The sequence below is a fragment of the Ochlerotatus camptorhynchus genome, unplaced genomic scaffold (genome assembly GCF_037179485.1).
Source record: "Ochlerotatus camptorhynchus isolate MF236.1 unplaced genomic scaffold, CSIRO-AGI_Acam_v1.1 ptg000493l, whole genome shotgun sequence".
Classification (NCBI taxonomy): domain Eukaryota; kingdom Metazoa; phylum Arthropoda; class Insecta; order Diptera; family Culicidae; genus Ochlerotatus; species Ochlerotatus camptorhynchus.
In genome coordinates, this window is record NW_027040978.1 from 1,434,714 (window position 1) to 1,451,235 (window position 16,522).

The 16,522-nt window shown below is 41.2% G+C and overlaps 1 protein-coding gene across 3 annotated transcripts in view; it reads left to right on the top strand.

Moving 5' to 3' along the window:
* Nucleotides 1–3,172: 3,172 nt before the first annotated feature.
* Nucleotides 3,173–16,522, top strand: part of ctrip (E3 ubiquitin-protein ligase ctrip) — a 74,520-nt gene continuing 61,170 nt past the window's right edge. The window contains exon 1 of one of the 3 annotated variants that reach the window (XM_065235515.1): nucleotides 3,173–4,050. The gene's annotated coding sequence lies outside the window, so the exon portion shown is untranslated. Of the gene's footprint in view, nucleotides 4,051–14,941; nucleotides 15,158–16,522 lie in introns of those variants that run through there. The other 2 variants (XM_065235517.1, XM_065235514.1) reach the window with 2 other exon arrangements.

The following is a 16,522-nucleotide window of genomic DNA, read 5'->3' on the forward strand; positions in this document are numbered from 1 at the left end:
TAAAATGATAACATTTTTGAAATGACATGAATCATTTCATAATTCTGTTGTAAAATGTGATTGTAATAAAAATAAAAGGTTTCAGAAAGATTATATTTTTTGTTTTATTTTTAAATAATGCATTTATACAGGTTATTAACTATACTAATTAAAATATTTCTTAACACGTATGTAGCTTTTACCATTGTTCAGTAGGTAAACATGAATTGGAGGGCCGTCAAAAATATCTGCGTCTAACATGGCAAAATTATCCATTTTTGATCCTACCTCGTAGGACACAAAATGATCTCTGTAACCTACGATCTGATATTCAGCAACAACTAACTGGAATTTGTTATCTGTTATAATGATTGTGTCATGAATTTCGTACAGTTTTACACTCTGTCCATTTGATATTGTTAAAAAATCATGTTTTTGATAAAACGTACCCTTATTACCCTTATATTGTTCAGTAGTCGGAACTTCTCTCCCGTTCGACAGGGTTCAAACAGTTCATTTACATCTGCTATTGAAACTTGTTTCAGGTCTTCATACTCTAGTCCTTTTTCTGAAATAACGAATTTAAGTAAAAAACAGATATTAGGAAAGACCGCGAGAAAGATTGATCAATTAAAATTAAAAATTAAATATCGTTAGAAATTCCGATGAGGATGTTGGTTTGCGTGGACGTGGATTATAGAGTATTCCTCTGTGCCAACATACACTTCAGAAAAACAACAATTAACGTACCTTTCAATAGCACATAAATGCTGTTGCTCAGTTTCCATTCGTCAAGCTGCTCTTTAAGAGGGGAGCTTGGAGAGCAGCTACTAGCCGAGCCACCGTCGTAAGTCCCACTCGATTCGGAATGCTCCGGAAGGTCTGAAGAACACCTAATATTCTGGTTCACTTTTTTCGGAAGCACCTCTTCGACTTCGCATGTTTCGTTTATGTGTTCTAAATAATGAAAGAAACGATAAAAAAATAAGTTAATGGCAACAGTTTTATTGTAATAATATAAACCCGTAAATAAATAATATGAGCCAAGTGTAGATCCGAAGTTTATTCATAATCTCATTGCAGAGAACATAACCTTACAAAATCCAAAACCTAATAACACGAAAATATGTAGGAGTATGATAAAAATTACCTGCATTACAATCCGTTCCTCTTCCGACAGTACCAGCCGCCGAAACTGAAGGTTGCTCTTCCTGCTTCTCGTCTTCGTCCTGCACTTCCTCAATCAGTCCCGCTCTCCCGGTCGCTCTCGTATACATTTACGAACTCTGGTTCTCTACGCATTTCCACTGCTTCCACACTTACTTTAACTATTTAGCTCAGATGCTGCGGAAATGTAATTTACTATATATCAACAATTTTTTTTTATTTCGGAATCTTCACACCTCGCGTGTTTGTGTTGTTATGCGAAATCCAGAACAGTGCATGCAGAATGGATGGTAAAAGACTGACGCATGGAATTGGCATCAATGCCACACTGAAAGTCAACCTATTCTAATTTTAAAAGTTTACACTTTTAATTTTAAATGGAAATCAACCAGATTTCACTTTTGATTTAAATGATATATTCTGGGAATAAGATTTTTCATCTTGATTTACCAAATTTAAGCGAACTTTTAAAAGAAAAGTTCAATATTTTCAAGGACACAATCTTTTTGTTTTGTGTGCGGGAGTACACACTAAGATTATTTTACAGATTTCTGTGAAAGTTTACCGAAATCTTAACAGCTGAACGTTCGGTAAACCATTTTACAGTTTTCCTGTAATTATTCACAGATATCTGTGAAAAATTCACAGATATTTGTGAAAAATTACAGAAAATCTGTGAAACTGTTTACCGAACGTTCAGCTGTTGAGATTTCGGTAAAATTTTACAGATTTCTGTAAAAATTCTAAGTGTGTAGGAAGAACATTTCCGTTCCGAGATACGGACCTTGCGGGTGGAGTTTCACCTAGTACGAGTCAACGTTGAGTAAAGAAAAGTTCCAGGTTTTTCAATAGCGGTTATCATCGTACCACATCGTACGTTGTCGCGAGCGATAAGTAAAGCATAGTGAGGTGTCGTGACATTTTCTCAACCCTTCCCTCCTCTTTGCTTGCCCGTGTGTGCTAGTAAAAAAAGCTCAATTTCAATGCCATGATCATTGAACGGAAACGGTGCCGGCGGTGGCCAGGACGGGCCGCACAACCAGCGCCTCTGTACCGGCCAGGAGATGATCGGGACGGCTACGCTCAGTAGCCGGAACAACAACAACATAAAAAAAATGTTCGAATAGCTGTTCATGGCTTTAAACAAGCGAATTATAAATCTAATTTAAAGCATTTGAAAGTCATCCTATTCTCAAATTGTTGTCCTCTGAGCGCTGTATGTTTTACAGGCAATTTTAAAATAAATATCCTTTATTTGGATGACATTCATATGTATGCTCGTCAGCTGACGACGAATTCAACCATGAAGCAATCATCAGAAATTCGAAAGCATATCGTTAAAGGGTTCGAGCAATACAATAATCATTCGAAGTATTGCTGATATTTTCGTTCAGTGTAATGTTATCAAAAACGGAGGAGCAAAACCACCCAATAGGGGTAGTAAAGTGTGGGAACCCAACGTTGAAAATAATCATATTTACCTACTTTTGGGTACAACTGACTTACTTTTGGGTAGAAAGCTAGTGGAAAATTCCATACAAATTGCACACAGGTAAATGAAAACTACTTTGATCTGCTTTACCTACTTTTGGGTTCCTGCACTATAGTGTCGAGATGAGTGGAAAGAACTTACTTTTGTAACTTTTTTCTTACCGTGCACAATAACAAAAACCATAACGAATGTCATCCTCCCTGTGATTCCGTGCACGCAAACACTGTGAACGCATTCCTCTTCGAAACTCAGCTGATCCAGTTGACACGTGAACGTCGCCATGTGACGTCCATGAACTCCTCCGCAGCGAAGAGAAGTGGGTTCGAATGGAAAGTTTTCGTATTTAATTTAATCTAATCAATCAAAAGTCTACGAAATGCCAGATTTTTTCACTCAACCGCTTCGTCATTCATGATTGCCGGTTCGCATCACCCACAGAAGTCGGGGGCGAATGTTTTGCGATGTGTGTGGGTTCGATGAACATCCCAGAGCTTCATCGCTTCGCACAGTCAATCCGTGAATAGAGTTCAGTGACGATAGGCGTGTATTAGCAGCAGCAGGCGAGCATACGGCGCGTTTCCTCGAGTGTCTGCGCTGCGGGAAAATCTTGCCTACTCTCTCTCATTCGATGTGTGCGATCAGACATTTTGAAAAGCTTGAAGCGAGAAAATTTCTATTTCCACTTTTTTGCGAAGCAATATTCACTGTTTTGTGCTCATATTCGGAGAAAAAATAGACATTTGCAGTGAAGTACGTTGGAATATTGCAAGATTATGGTAAAGTGAAGATAGAATCAGTGGTCTATTGGCGATAAACTTTGGCTGGACTGGATCCAAGCCCAGTATTGATTTTCCATTTTCTCTCGATGGTTTAATTTATGTGCAAAGTTGAAAGTCTCTTCGCATATGGCGATGATAAACTTGATGGAAATTGTTCAATATTGAATTCTTAGGAAATAATTTCTTGGAGAAGACGAATCTTGAACTCGAACAACGCAATAAACGAAGAATTTGGTTCTGTGAAAATAAGTGAATCGGTGATAAGAAAAGTGACATTCTGTCCTGCTATCTCGGTCCCGAAAGTCATACCTCCTGGTACTGTCGACTTTATTCGATTCTGTGTTATAGATGTGTCTCCCTTAAGAGGTTCAGTTTTTCATATTCGCCTCTCTGTGTTATAAAACGCTCTGTTGCTTGTGGGGAAAAGAGGGAGAAAAACATTAAGGGAAATATCGGCTGTAGTGGTGTGAACTAGTGTGTTTTGTTCGACTCAACGACTCATAAGAGCGAACAAGCAGTGATGAATCAAAAACAGCTGTGTATGCAGAAAATAAAGAGTGCTTCTTGGTCGTCGTTGTCGTCGTCTTTGTAGTTGCAGGGTGAAGTCAGTGATAAACAACACATATACGAGAGGTAAGGCATCTACTTGCGGAGATATCGTCTTTGTATAACTAACACCCTTTCAAGTGCGGTGCGGTCACCGCTTCAAGATTTTCATGCTTGTTATACATACAGGAAATGCTCCACGGCAAAATAACGAAGTAGGTAGATACTTAAGTTTCCTTGGTTCTGCGAATCATTTTCGCTTCTTATTTGAGTTATATAAATGAACTTTGGATGCAGTAGACGAAAATAATCCAGGACTACCCATTATGAATAGCCGTCAGTGTTGATTGGCACTTAATGTACATTTAATTACTTGTCATTGATACCTGCGTAGAACTAATAGATATGATTATCCGGTTCAAATCCATATATTCAATTTTGTGTATAGGATTTTTTAAAAAACGCAAACAGTGCGTTAATTTAGTTATGTAGCTTATAATTGGCAAATCCAAGTTGGCACTCGTGGAGAATAGAAGAAGTATGAGAGTGATGATGGTTTCAAAATTTTCCACGAGGAGGTATACAAATGCAATCTTAAAATGCTTTTATTTTGCAAATGGAGCATTTTATTTAATTCTGGTTGCTGCTACAGTTGTAGAAAAGCTAAAATCTATGTCTACACATAAAAATCTGAAAAGAAATTATTTTTTCCATATTATATGTCTATTAAGTAGTCCTTAAGTTTTCTACTAGCGTAGCATCAACCAGATTTAAATAAAATGCTCCATTTGCAAAATAAAAGCATTTTAAGATTGCACTCGTATACCTCACCGTGCAAAATTTTGAAACCATCATCACTTTCATAGTTCTTCTATTCTCCACGAGTGCCAACTTTGATTTGCCAATGGATTAATGTAAGCTTTCAGTTTAAATCTCACCACTACCGACAGGATGGCGCCACCTCCCTATTGAATTTTTTTCCAAAAATATCCATTTTAGAAACAGAAACAAACTAAAATAGCTCAGTAAAAAATTAAGCTACCACTTGTACCAAATATATATCTCATAAAAGGCTCGGATTTCGTAAAAAAATCAACGTTTTTCGATTTTCTGCATACAAAATAAATCGCCATTACTTTATTTTACTAGTGAAATCTGTTGCGAAAATCAACCATGTTGTTAATCTATTAAAAATCACATAGAAATATCGCTTTTAGAAGCGATATCGAGAAAAATATCTGTTAGACAAGTTCGGTAAAAATTAAAGCTATTAAGTGTACAAAAACATTTTTTGATATTGATTCTAATTTTGTGAAAATCAACATTTTCCGGTTGTATAAAAATCGCTTTAACTTTGTTTACTAACGATATCTCTTGCGAAAATCAACCATGTTGGTAATTAACTGATGGAAGACGCTTTTCCAGGTAGTCACATGTAGGAGGCCACCCACCTTGATGCACAGAGAACAAACGTCCAACTTCTGTCAGAAACTTGTGTAAAGATAAGTGGGAACATCGCCGTTACGTGGCGCTAGCATCTCCTGATTTCCTCTATAAATTTTCCACTTTCGACCAATTTGGCGCTAGTATCAATACATTTTCTGTTGAAAATTGCCACTTGGTGCAACCCGCACTTGGTGTCTAGTGTAAATTGTTCAACGCCAGCGCCATCAGATTGTAGAGAAGGGGTTCTAAGTGGGAAAGTCGCCGTTAGTGGCGCTTAAGTCAAATAGGAATCTTTACACTAGTTTTTAGAGAAAATTTGTTCGAACCTCAACGTCCGTTCTCTGTGCCTTGATTGCTTCATTAGGTCAAAAATGGTGCGAACTTTCCTCCCCAATAATGATTTGGCTGATGACTTTTTGTCGGACATAACAGCATAACATGGGTTTAAAAAAAAAATTGTAGTGCCGAATCGATGTTATCCCCCGCGATCTTCCATAAAGCTCGCTTGAGTGTCGCTTTACTTGTCCGTTCGCCTGCGGTTGGAATGTGTGCGGTATACAGTCATGAGCTTAAGAAAGTGTGAAATGAGCTGTATTAATTATTCGGTAGAAATGTATACGGAACTAAAGTCGACGTACACTCTATGTCCATTGGACCAAAGTAGGCTTCGTATATTTGAAAACCCAGAACTCTTGGCCTTTCATTCCTAGGAGCTCCAAGAGGCAAGTCATAATTTAGCTGCAAACTACAGCGTTGGGAGATTCCCCTTTGAACCAGGTGGAAATTCACAGAATGGTGGCGTTTTGACAAGTTCTCGGCAAAATTCAGCGAAAAGCTCGGAGTCAAATTGTGTCCCGTTATCCATAAGGAGCAAGGAGAGTGGACAATCGAATCTTGCAATGCACTCGCGAAGTTTACTCACGGTTGTTGAAGCTGTAGAGCGATCACCAGAAAGAACTTTCTTCGCAGTGTTCCAGCGTAGTCCAAGTGAAGACGTGACCATGGTTGAACTGGAGCTTTAGATGCAGCAGCACAACGTGAACATTTCCGAACGTAGTCAGCATCGATGTTTGGCCAGTAAACATAACTCCTAGCAATCAATTTCATTCTCTGCATTCCTGGGTAACCAACCCGCAACTGCTTCAGAACAGGAGCTTGTAACGATGTAGGAGTGGTGATTCTGTCCATGAACATGTTGCAACCTTTCACCTCCTTACAGCGATTCCCGTCGTTTGTAGAATTGCAGGATCTCTCCGGAAGATTTGTGTGGCCAGCCTTCACGAAATTGTTGAAGAACTGGAGACTGGAGCTTTGTCTCGTGTTGAATTATCTAATGGGTTACTGGCAAAGCTGCAACGGATTCCGCTTGTAGACAACGGACATCTGTTTCGAGCTGCAAGCTGGCGATGACGTAGTCTTCATCTGACTTGGAGTGTTCACCAATCAAACTGTCTGTCGACGTGAGCGCCCATCTCTGGAGTCGATTTACAAAGTGGACTGGAATACCCTTCTTTCCAGCAGCGGCTTGTGATCCGTGTGTAGCGTGAATCAGGGCTAGTCCTTCCTTTTCTCCTTGAGCGTAATTCTTCTCGGCATCCGTGAGAGTTCGGGAAGCATGGTAAACTGCTTTGACAGTACCATTGGGACAACGATGTAGAAAAACCGCACCAACTCCTTTCTGCGAAGCATCAGCAGCGACAATCATCTCCAGGCTTGAATCGTAGTGGGTTAGCAGCAAGTCTGATTGCAGAATTCTCTTGAACTGCTCAAACGACGGTTGACATGCTGGACTCCAGTTCCATACAGTATCCTTTTTGAGTAGAGCATCCAATGGGTGATGGAGTTCATGCATGGACCGCACAAGTCTGCCGTAATAATTGATCCCACCAAGGAATGAGCGAAGTGTTTGGACATCATGGGGTACTGGCATGATGACCAATCGGCTTGACTTTTTCAGGGTCAGGACGAATTCCCCAAGTATTTGATCGATCGATTTGAAAGGTATTTGACTCGATCTTCAAATGGAATCTGTACTCCTGAATGCGATTGAACAGGCGATCCAGCTGCTCGATGTGCTCCTCCTGTGAGCTGCTTACCACAATTATGTCGTCCACCTCCAAACCCGCAATCATGCAGTCAACAAAGGGTTAGAACTCACCAGGTTCTGTCTTGACGATTGAACTGGAAAAGACCCTTGTTCGTGTTAATTGTCAGCATCTATCTATGTGAAAATCTTCTTATCGGCCAGTTTAGCGAAAATATCTTGAGGCAAAGGCAACGGATGGTTATTAGGCTCCAGTTCATTGGTCAGTCCAGTGGAATAGGCTGCATATATCCTCACTCTGCCGTTGGGTTTACGTACAGACACTATCGGAGCTGCCCACTTAGAATAAAAGACCGGTGAGATGATCCCTAGGCTTTGTAAGACGGTCCAATTCGGCTTCAATTTTCTCGGCGGAAGCACACAGTACATTGCATTGAAAGGTAAACACAATCAGTCGTTTTTTGTTTGTCCTGTACTAATTTGTGTTTTTTCACGTTTTCACCGCTGTTTTAACAACTTGACCCACCTCGTCATACGCATCGGCAACCGCTGCATCGGAGAATCTTGGAGTTTTATCGCTTGAGCTGAAATTCGGTACATTATTAGTGATTTTTCGTTTGGCTTCGATTGGACCACTTCAGCGATATGGAGGTAAACAATATCTGTTTCTCATGCGCCAATGAACTGCAGGATGCCGAAGCTATTGTCTGCAATGGCTTTTGTAAGTCTTCGTTTCATTTGAAGTGTGTCAAGCAGACTTCTGCTATCCGTGACATGATCAACAATTCCTCGCAATTGTTTTGGATGTGCAAAGGATGCACTAAAATGATGTCTATCGCTAATTTTCGGCAAACCATATTGTCCACCAACACAGCAATGCAACTTGTCAATGAGGAGCATAACAAAGTGTTGCAAGAGCTTAGGAGTGAAATTGAGCTGAACACAGCAAAGATAAACTCCATCCTACAGCACAACTCAACGTCGGATGCAGAAAAAACGAGTTCTGGCTCAGAGTCCACACGAAAGCAAGAAAAGGCAGACAATTCTGGCAGAGCCGCTCCCCCTGTGAACCATGTCGAAGGAACGAAAGAGATGGATGCTGATGTTGCTGTTCCGCTAGCCGTCTCACAACGAGACACAAAATTCGTTTTGTATTTGTCCGGTTTTGCCCCCCAAGCAACAGTGAATGAAATTGCGGACCTTGTGAAGAAGAACCTTAACACTGATGAGACTATTGACGTTGCGAAGCTGGTTCCAAAAGGTAAAAATCTTTGTGAACTCACCTTTGTCTCGTTCAAAGTCGGCATTGGTCTGCACCTGAAGGATCTGGCTCTTCAAAGTTCGTCGTGGCAGAAGGGAATAGTCTTTCGCGAATTTGACTCCAACCAATCATCAACACGAAAAAACTTTCGTCCATAAATCACATTGCCCAGTGATCCATCGCACTGACGTCACTCCTTCAAACAAACGAGTATCCGATCAATCCCAAACTCACGAATCGACCACAGCTGACAGCCACGCACCCGACTCTCGCACTATACGTTCACTGACTATTTACTATCAGAACGTTAGAGGGCTACGAACCAAAACAAACGACCTATTTGTTGCCCTCGCTTCGTGTGACTATGACGTCATTGTTTTTACTGAGACTTGGCTGAAGGATGATATTCTCGACTCGGAGCTTACAGACTGCTACAAACTCTATCGTTGTGATCGTAATTCTGCCACTAGCCAATTTCGTCGAGGTGGTGGTGTATTGATAGGTGTCAAAACCGGGCTGATGAGCACATCTGTTACTTTCTCGGAAGACGCTATACTGGAACAAACAGCTGTTTGCATTGAGTTGAAGGACGAAAAGATTTTTCTCTGTACAGTATACCTGCCTCCTAATTCTGACCCTGCGCTTTACGAAACACACTCCACTTGTGTTCAGCAACTGACATCGCTTGCTAGAGCATGTGATAAGATAATTGTGTTGGGTGATTACAATCTGCCAGGCTTATGCTGGCAATATGACGAGGACATGAACTGCTTCTTGCCGATAAATGCGTCCACGGAGTCTGAATTAGCATTGGTTGAATCTATGTTGCCTACAGGACTGCAGCAGCAGAACCATTTCGTTAATGACAACGATAGGCTACTCGACTTGGTTTTTACCAACAGTTCAGCTTGTGCAGATATGTTTGAACCACCCTTACCGCTGTTGCAAATGGACAGACATCACAAACCGATCGTTTTAAAACTGGATGTTGAGAACAATTTTGTCGAAGAGGAGTCTGAATGCTTTGATTTTCATCGCTTTGACTTCACTGTGTTGAATGGGAAAATTCAGCAAGTTGACTGGGAACAATTATTAAGAACAGATTCAGTGGACGAAGCAGCTGTTCGTTTTTACGGTGAGCTTTTTGGAATCATCCGAACTAGTGTACCGATGAGAAAACGCAGACGGAAACTTCACAAAAACCAGCCATGGTGGAACGCGGACCTTCGGCACCTTCGGAATCGTCTTCGTAAATCTAGGAAACGATACTTTAAACGCAGAAGTGAGTCACGAAAAACTGAAATGTGTGATACAGAGGCTCAATACAACTCTTTAAACGCAAGATGTTTTCGCGACTACATTCATCGCATCGAGGACAACGTGAAAGCGGACCCGAAATCATTCTGGAATTACGTTAACGACCGAAAATCGACGAAAGGGATTCCTCAGAACATGCGCTACCAAGGAATGACTACCACTACGCAGCAGGAATCAGCGAATATGTTCTCGTCTTACTTTCAAAGTGTGTCAAGTAATAACTCACCACCTTTGTCTGTAACGTACCTGGACAGTATTCCGCAGTATGATGTAAACGTGCCACGGATGAATTTTTCACCAAACGATGTACTGCTCAAGTTGCAATCAATCGACGGTTCAAAAGGCGCTGGGCCTGACCAATTGCCTCCATTTGTCGTTAAACATTGTGCGAATTCTCTAGCGTTACCTGCAAGCATTTTGTTCAACCGTTCACTTAACGAGAAGTGCTTTCCTACGATTTGGAAATCTGCTTCAATCACACCAATTCATAAATCTGGTTCGCTCAACGATGTAGAGAATTATCGTGGGATCTCCATTCTCAGCTGTCTGCCGAAGATCTTCGAAAGCTTGGTGCATGATGTGCTGTACCAGTCTACCAAATGTATAATCTTTACTGAACAACACGGTTTCATGAAAAAGCGCTCGACCACAACGAACCTGCTAAGCTATGTATCGACTCTTGTGAATAGGATGGAAAAACGACAGCAAGTCGACGCTGTATACGTGGACTTTGCCAAAGCTTTTGATAAGGTGCCACACATCCTTGCAGTTGAAAAGTTCAAAAGGATAGGACTTCCTGAGTGGCTGACACAATGGATTCTGTCTTATCTCACAGGGCACAGTTCTTCGGTGAAAGTCGGTGAGTCCTACTCTGTTCCATTCCAGGTTCATTCCGGAGTGCCTCAAGGCAGTATCTTGGGACCTTTGCTGTTTGTTTTGTTCATTAACGACCTCTGCATGAAGATAAAATCTCCAAAATCCTTGTATGCTGACGACCTCAAGTTTTACCGAGTAATCACGTCGCTGGTAGACTGCTGTGCGCTTCAAACGGATATCGACGGACTTCTGGAATGGTGCAGTTTGAATGGAATGGAAGCCAATATCAAGAAATGTTGCGTGATTACATTCAGTCGTTCACGTACACCGATTGCTTTCGAGTACAGAATGGAAACTTGTTGCTTGAAACGTACGAGCACCGTTAAGGATTTGGGGATTCTCGTTGACAGCAAACTAAGGTTTGTCGAACACATCGCTTCAGTAACAGCCAAAGCGTATTCTCTGCTGGGATTTTTGAAGCGTAACACGAAATTCTTTGAAGATGTGTACAGTCTAAAGACGCTGTATTGCTCACTTGTACGCAGTGTTTTAGAATATGGGGTGCAAGTCTGGGCCCCGTACCATGCAGTTCACATCAATCGGATTGAACGAATTCAAAAGAACTTTGATCGATATGCTCTTCGAGGCCTTCACTGGAGAGATAGAACGAACCTGCCATCATATGAAAGCCGTTGCATGTTGATTGATCTACCAACACTATCAAGCAGACGAGTATTCCTTCAACGCATGCTCATCTTTGATGTCCTGACAGACCATATCGACTGTGCAGACATACTTGAGAAACTCCGCTTTAACACACCGTTTCGGGTGACGCGGCAACCGGAGTTCTTCCGCCGATCGAATCACCGTACTGACTATGGAATGAACAACCCTCTGGATGTCTGCTGTAATCGTTTCAACGAGGTTTCCAATATGTTTGATTTTGGTATGACTAAAACTGTGTTTAAGCTTAGAATTAGTAGATAAGTTATTTTTGTCTGTACGATGTTTTTATATATCGAAGATTAAATACATAAATACATAAATAAGTACTGGTCGCTTTTGACAAACGATCGGCTTGACACCAGGCCCTGAGCGTGAACGACACTTTTTTCTTCGTACAAAGTCCAAGATGTTCGCTAAATACGTGGCTATAATTCTCTTTGAAACGGTTCACCAAATCTGCCAAGAATGTGACTTCATGGTTGGTTGGTTGCATACCGCGTTAAACGGCACACCCCCATGTTCCAAAAAGCTCGATCCAATAAGCTCCAAACAGATTCAGATCGTTTCCTCTTGAGAGGAAACACCTTCGCCGCTTGACAACGTCGTTGAGCGTGATGGTACAGAAGAACTCCAGCTTGAGGCCCATATCATCACCAGAAGCGTTCACTACGTTGATAGATGGCGGTTCATGAAATCACACTGATGACTGCAGCACTATCTAACTGTAGTCTCGCTGGTATTCCGTTTAGTTCAACAGTGACAAATTTCCTTCTATCTACGGTGCTGATTGGGTTCACGGAGTAAATACCCTGTGCCGTCGCTGTTGTCTGATTGCGCTTATTCTTCTTCCGAGAAGTTTTGGAGTTGAAACAAGCACAATATCCTTCCCTGTGACCGACTTCCTTGCAAGATTTGCACTCATGCTGGATAAACGTGAATAATGTCTTTCCCGCATCTCCGACACGGTGAATTCTGAGTTTTGAATTGCGGCTGAATGGGCTGGGCGTTGCTCTTAGCTCTTGGAGGCTGCTTCACCGCAAATACGGTTGGCTTGTTTCCCGTCTTCTCAATAATTGCAGTGTCCCTCGTGAGATTCAGGAGTCGCTGGCATTCCTCGGCTAACGAACGTAGATTCATCGGTGCAGCAGAATTGGCACTCTCGATCTTGGACAGCAGGGACGTTCGAATATCTGCATCTCTTGATGAATTCAGACCCCAAACGAACAGCTAGCACTTGAACTGGTCCGCGTTGATTTCGTTCAGCTTAAACTGCTCGCACTTCTTATTCACGATTCCAGCGTAGGTAATCGTCCGATTGATTCTTCTGGACCTGTAAGCACAGATATCTTGAATTGAAAAGCGATGTATGTTGTCCAAAGATGGACGTCAATGTCTTGACGGTCTCATCGAAATTGAGTTCCTTCGGATTCTTCGGAAAGATGTAGCTGAGGTATTTCTTGTGAGCCACAGTATTGAGGTTTCGCAGTATGAGTCGGACCTTGGCTGGTCCATCCTGACTTCGAGCATCTTCAGCGTATTTGGCAAACAAAGCCAAAGTAACTCCAGCTTCCGCATCGTAGCAAAATTCTGTGATTCCAATTGACAATGACTCGATCAGGAACTCACTTTGGTTCTGGCGGTGTGGTTCAACCGGATGCTGCTGGCTTAGCTGCAGATTACAGTCCCTATTTTCGTCGTTTTGAACTGCATGAGCTGCTTGTGCCACTGCATTTTGGGAAACTGTAAGTGCTTCGAAAAGTCGACCTTGGTTGTCCAGGATCCGTAAAAGATTGACTTCAAACTCCGGAGACATCTCTTCTTGCGTAGCTTCTTAAAAATTCTCGTCGCCAATATTTGTTGCGCATGCAATGAAATAATATACCACCTTTCTTTTCTATGAGATGATAATACTTGATGATAGATAAGAACAGCAACTGAATTTTGTGGCTTCTGAATGTTTGGCTCCCAGCTGACAAGCATGAGTGAGTCCGCAGTACTAAGGGCTAAACGCATAATCCTAATAAAATGTGTATGGTCATTTAACTTAACGACGTGGAAAGCATAAAAACCCATTTGTGGAATAGTTCTATCTTTTGAGTTATCGTTCGGGTATGGTTTTTTTTTATTAAGGAAAGCCTTAGTATATGAATCTCATTAAGCTCCGGTGAGGAAATCAGCCCAATAAATTCCAAGCATTCGCCCACTGTGATAGTCAAAGCGTCAAAAGTTTCACCTGATCATCCGTCTTCTCGGAAATCCAACTCCCGAAGAAAGCCTTCATTCACTTGTGAACGTGCTCCGGGTCATTAGCAAACACCTTCTTCCGTCAGCTGCGCCATCTCATCGTTTACTAACGGACACTGCGTGAAACTGTTCAGAAAACATAAACACACCCACACAGCTGTTACCAAGGAACGAACATTCTCAAACATTCGTTCGTGTCGAGCACCAACACAGCCCACTCAGTTTGTTCACGACGGAGCGTGTCGCGACGCGTACATTCTCTACTACTCATTTACTCACTGTGCTAGTCATTACAGTAAGCGTCCGATAATTTAACGTTCTCTGTTCGTCGCAAGTTTGAATATTAAATCAAATATAATTATCCATTTTGGACATTTTTCCATAGATTTTCAGATTTAGTATGAATTGGTATTTTGCTATATCTAATACATGACCGGTCACACATTGTGAACACCGCCCAACCCCCCTAAAAAATCCTCATGATACATTTCAAAGGGGCATAATTGCTTTTGTAAACAATGGCTTTAACCATTAACTTCTCCCAAATAAAAGCTCACCCCTCCAAATTTAAAATGCTAGCTTGTGGAGGAAACATTCATCTACCTGTGGTGTCATTAATTCCCTAATAAAATGTGTATAGTTAATTTGCTCAACGACGTGTTCGAGGTATCATCCAAAGCATTTGTGGAATAGTTCTACCGTTTGGGTTGTTGTTAATTTATGATATTTGTTAATTAGGGTAGTCAGCTTATGTTTAACAGTATTCATAGTATGAGAATATTTATTTATGTTTTAATATCTTAAGGCATGAATGATTGCGCAAATTTTAAAATCTTCCTTAATTTTCTTGTTATAGTTTGTAGAAAAATACAATGTAAACGGTTTCCATTTTATTGCTGAAATGTTTTCAAAACAGTTGAAAAATTTAAGTCAATAGTAGAATCAATAATCGAAAAACAATTAGTCAATCTGAAATTTGATCAGAAATGTTTTCTCAATGTTTTCACATCTGGCACCCCTGCCCGAGCATCAAAGGAACACGCACCAACACACACGAGGCCGAAAAGAAAACACACTCACGAACTTCGACACCCCGAGCTGCTGTTTGGGCATCGTTCGCAGTTTGCTTCGGGTCCGCAAACGTCAGACACAGAGCACAGCACCAACCAAACCAATCGACCGACCCGACCAGAAGAAGAGTGAGTGCTCGTTCCGTGTGTTGCGACATTTTCGTTCTTTCCTTTGTTCAGCGAGTGTTGAAAAGTGGCAAGTTTCTAGATCGATAAAATTTTCCAGTTTTCCCTATGACTACGGAACAATCCGGAATCGGAAATCCAATTGTAAGTAGATGCCTGCTTCATTTATCTATTCGATCGCTGGGTAACGGCTGCGGAATTATATAATTTCGACGGTGAAAAAAGTGCCACTGGCAGAGCACATAATGGCCGATGTCGAGAGAAAAAAAAAACCCCCAACCTCCAACGTAGCTCGAAAAGGGCGATGGAAAATTGCGACGGAATTGATATTTTTCCGATAGATTCCCTCGAATTACTGACTAATTCGATTGCGAATGAACTGACTAGATGTTTGCGGGTGCAATTGTGGTTCCGTTAGTCGAGAGTAGAAAAATCCAAGGCAATGAAAAAGCTGCCAAGAGTGCGGAAAAGTATGGCCATTTTGTAGCAGCAATCAAGCAGTCGTGAGTCTATCGTCATCAGCGCACGGACGGCGGAGCGCTAGTGCTACACGTATGAACCATTTTTTTCCCTCATTCGATTCGATGGGAGCTGTTTCGTTGTTGTTGGCTGATGATAGCTCTCGGCTGAGCTGGTGCTGGTGTTCAGAAACGTAAACTTCGGTCGGTCATAAGTCTAATCTCGTTCGTTGCCCAGAATTTATATTTGAGAAGAACGGAAAACGGTGACGAATTTGTTCAATATTTGTTATGTGTTGGCATTGTTCGCATTGATAATTTGATGTTGTTGCTGAAGAGTGATGAAAAATTCAGTTATGCAACTCTGTGTGAATGAAATATGCTTACTACACTTTGTTTTAATTAATGTGAAAATTGGCTTATCTCCGAAATCGATTCTAAGATCTGCAAGTTAAAGGTTGTAATTTGGTAATCATAATGGTAGTTTCATCTCCCATTAAATCGGTAAATTTTTAAGCATGTTTTAAATTAAGTTCAAATGTTCCTCTAAGCTAAAAAATGCACATTGCCGACTGTAATTTGTGACAACATTACAGCGAATTTTATTAATAATATGCAGGTTGAACCCTGTTCTAACTTGACCCGAGCCAGGTTACAAAAACAAACGTCCAAACTGACTGGTGTAAGACAACAAGCAGTCCTTATCTTGATACCCGATCTAGATCGGATCTGATTTAAAAAAATCGTAGTATGTGTAATTTATAACTAAGGAACAATTTAGACTCATCCTGGCAAATTAACAGAATCATCTGGTGCCTAAATGATCTAACAGATGCGTGGGTGTGTTGTGAATCGCGAGATATCGATGTTTATTTTTTCCGAACTAGATCCTTCTGACAGAAGGACCTGATTCGATAAATTATAGATCGTTGTTTTCTCACAAATCATAACACACCGACGCAAACTATAGTCGCTATATGCATAGTCTGGCGGAAACAATGACGGAATGATCTGTCATTTTTGGGCAGTGATGCCATGTAGTCTTATTTTA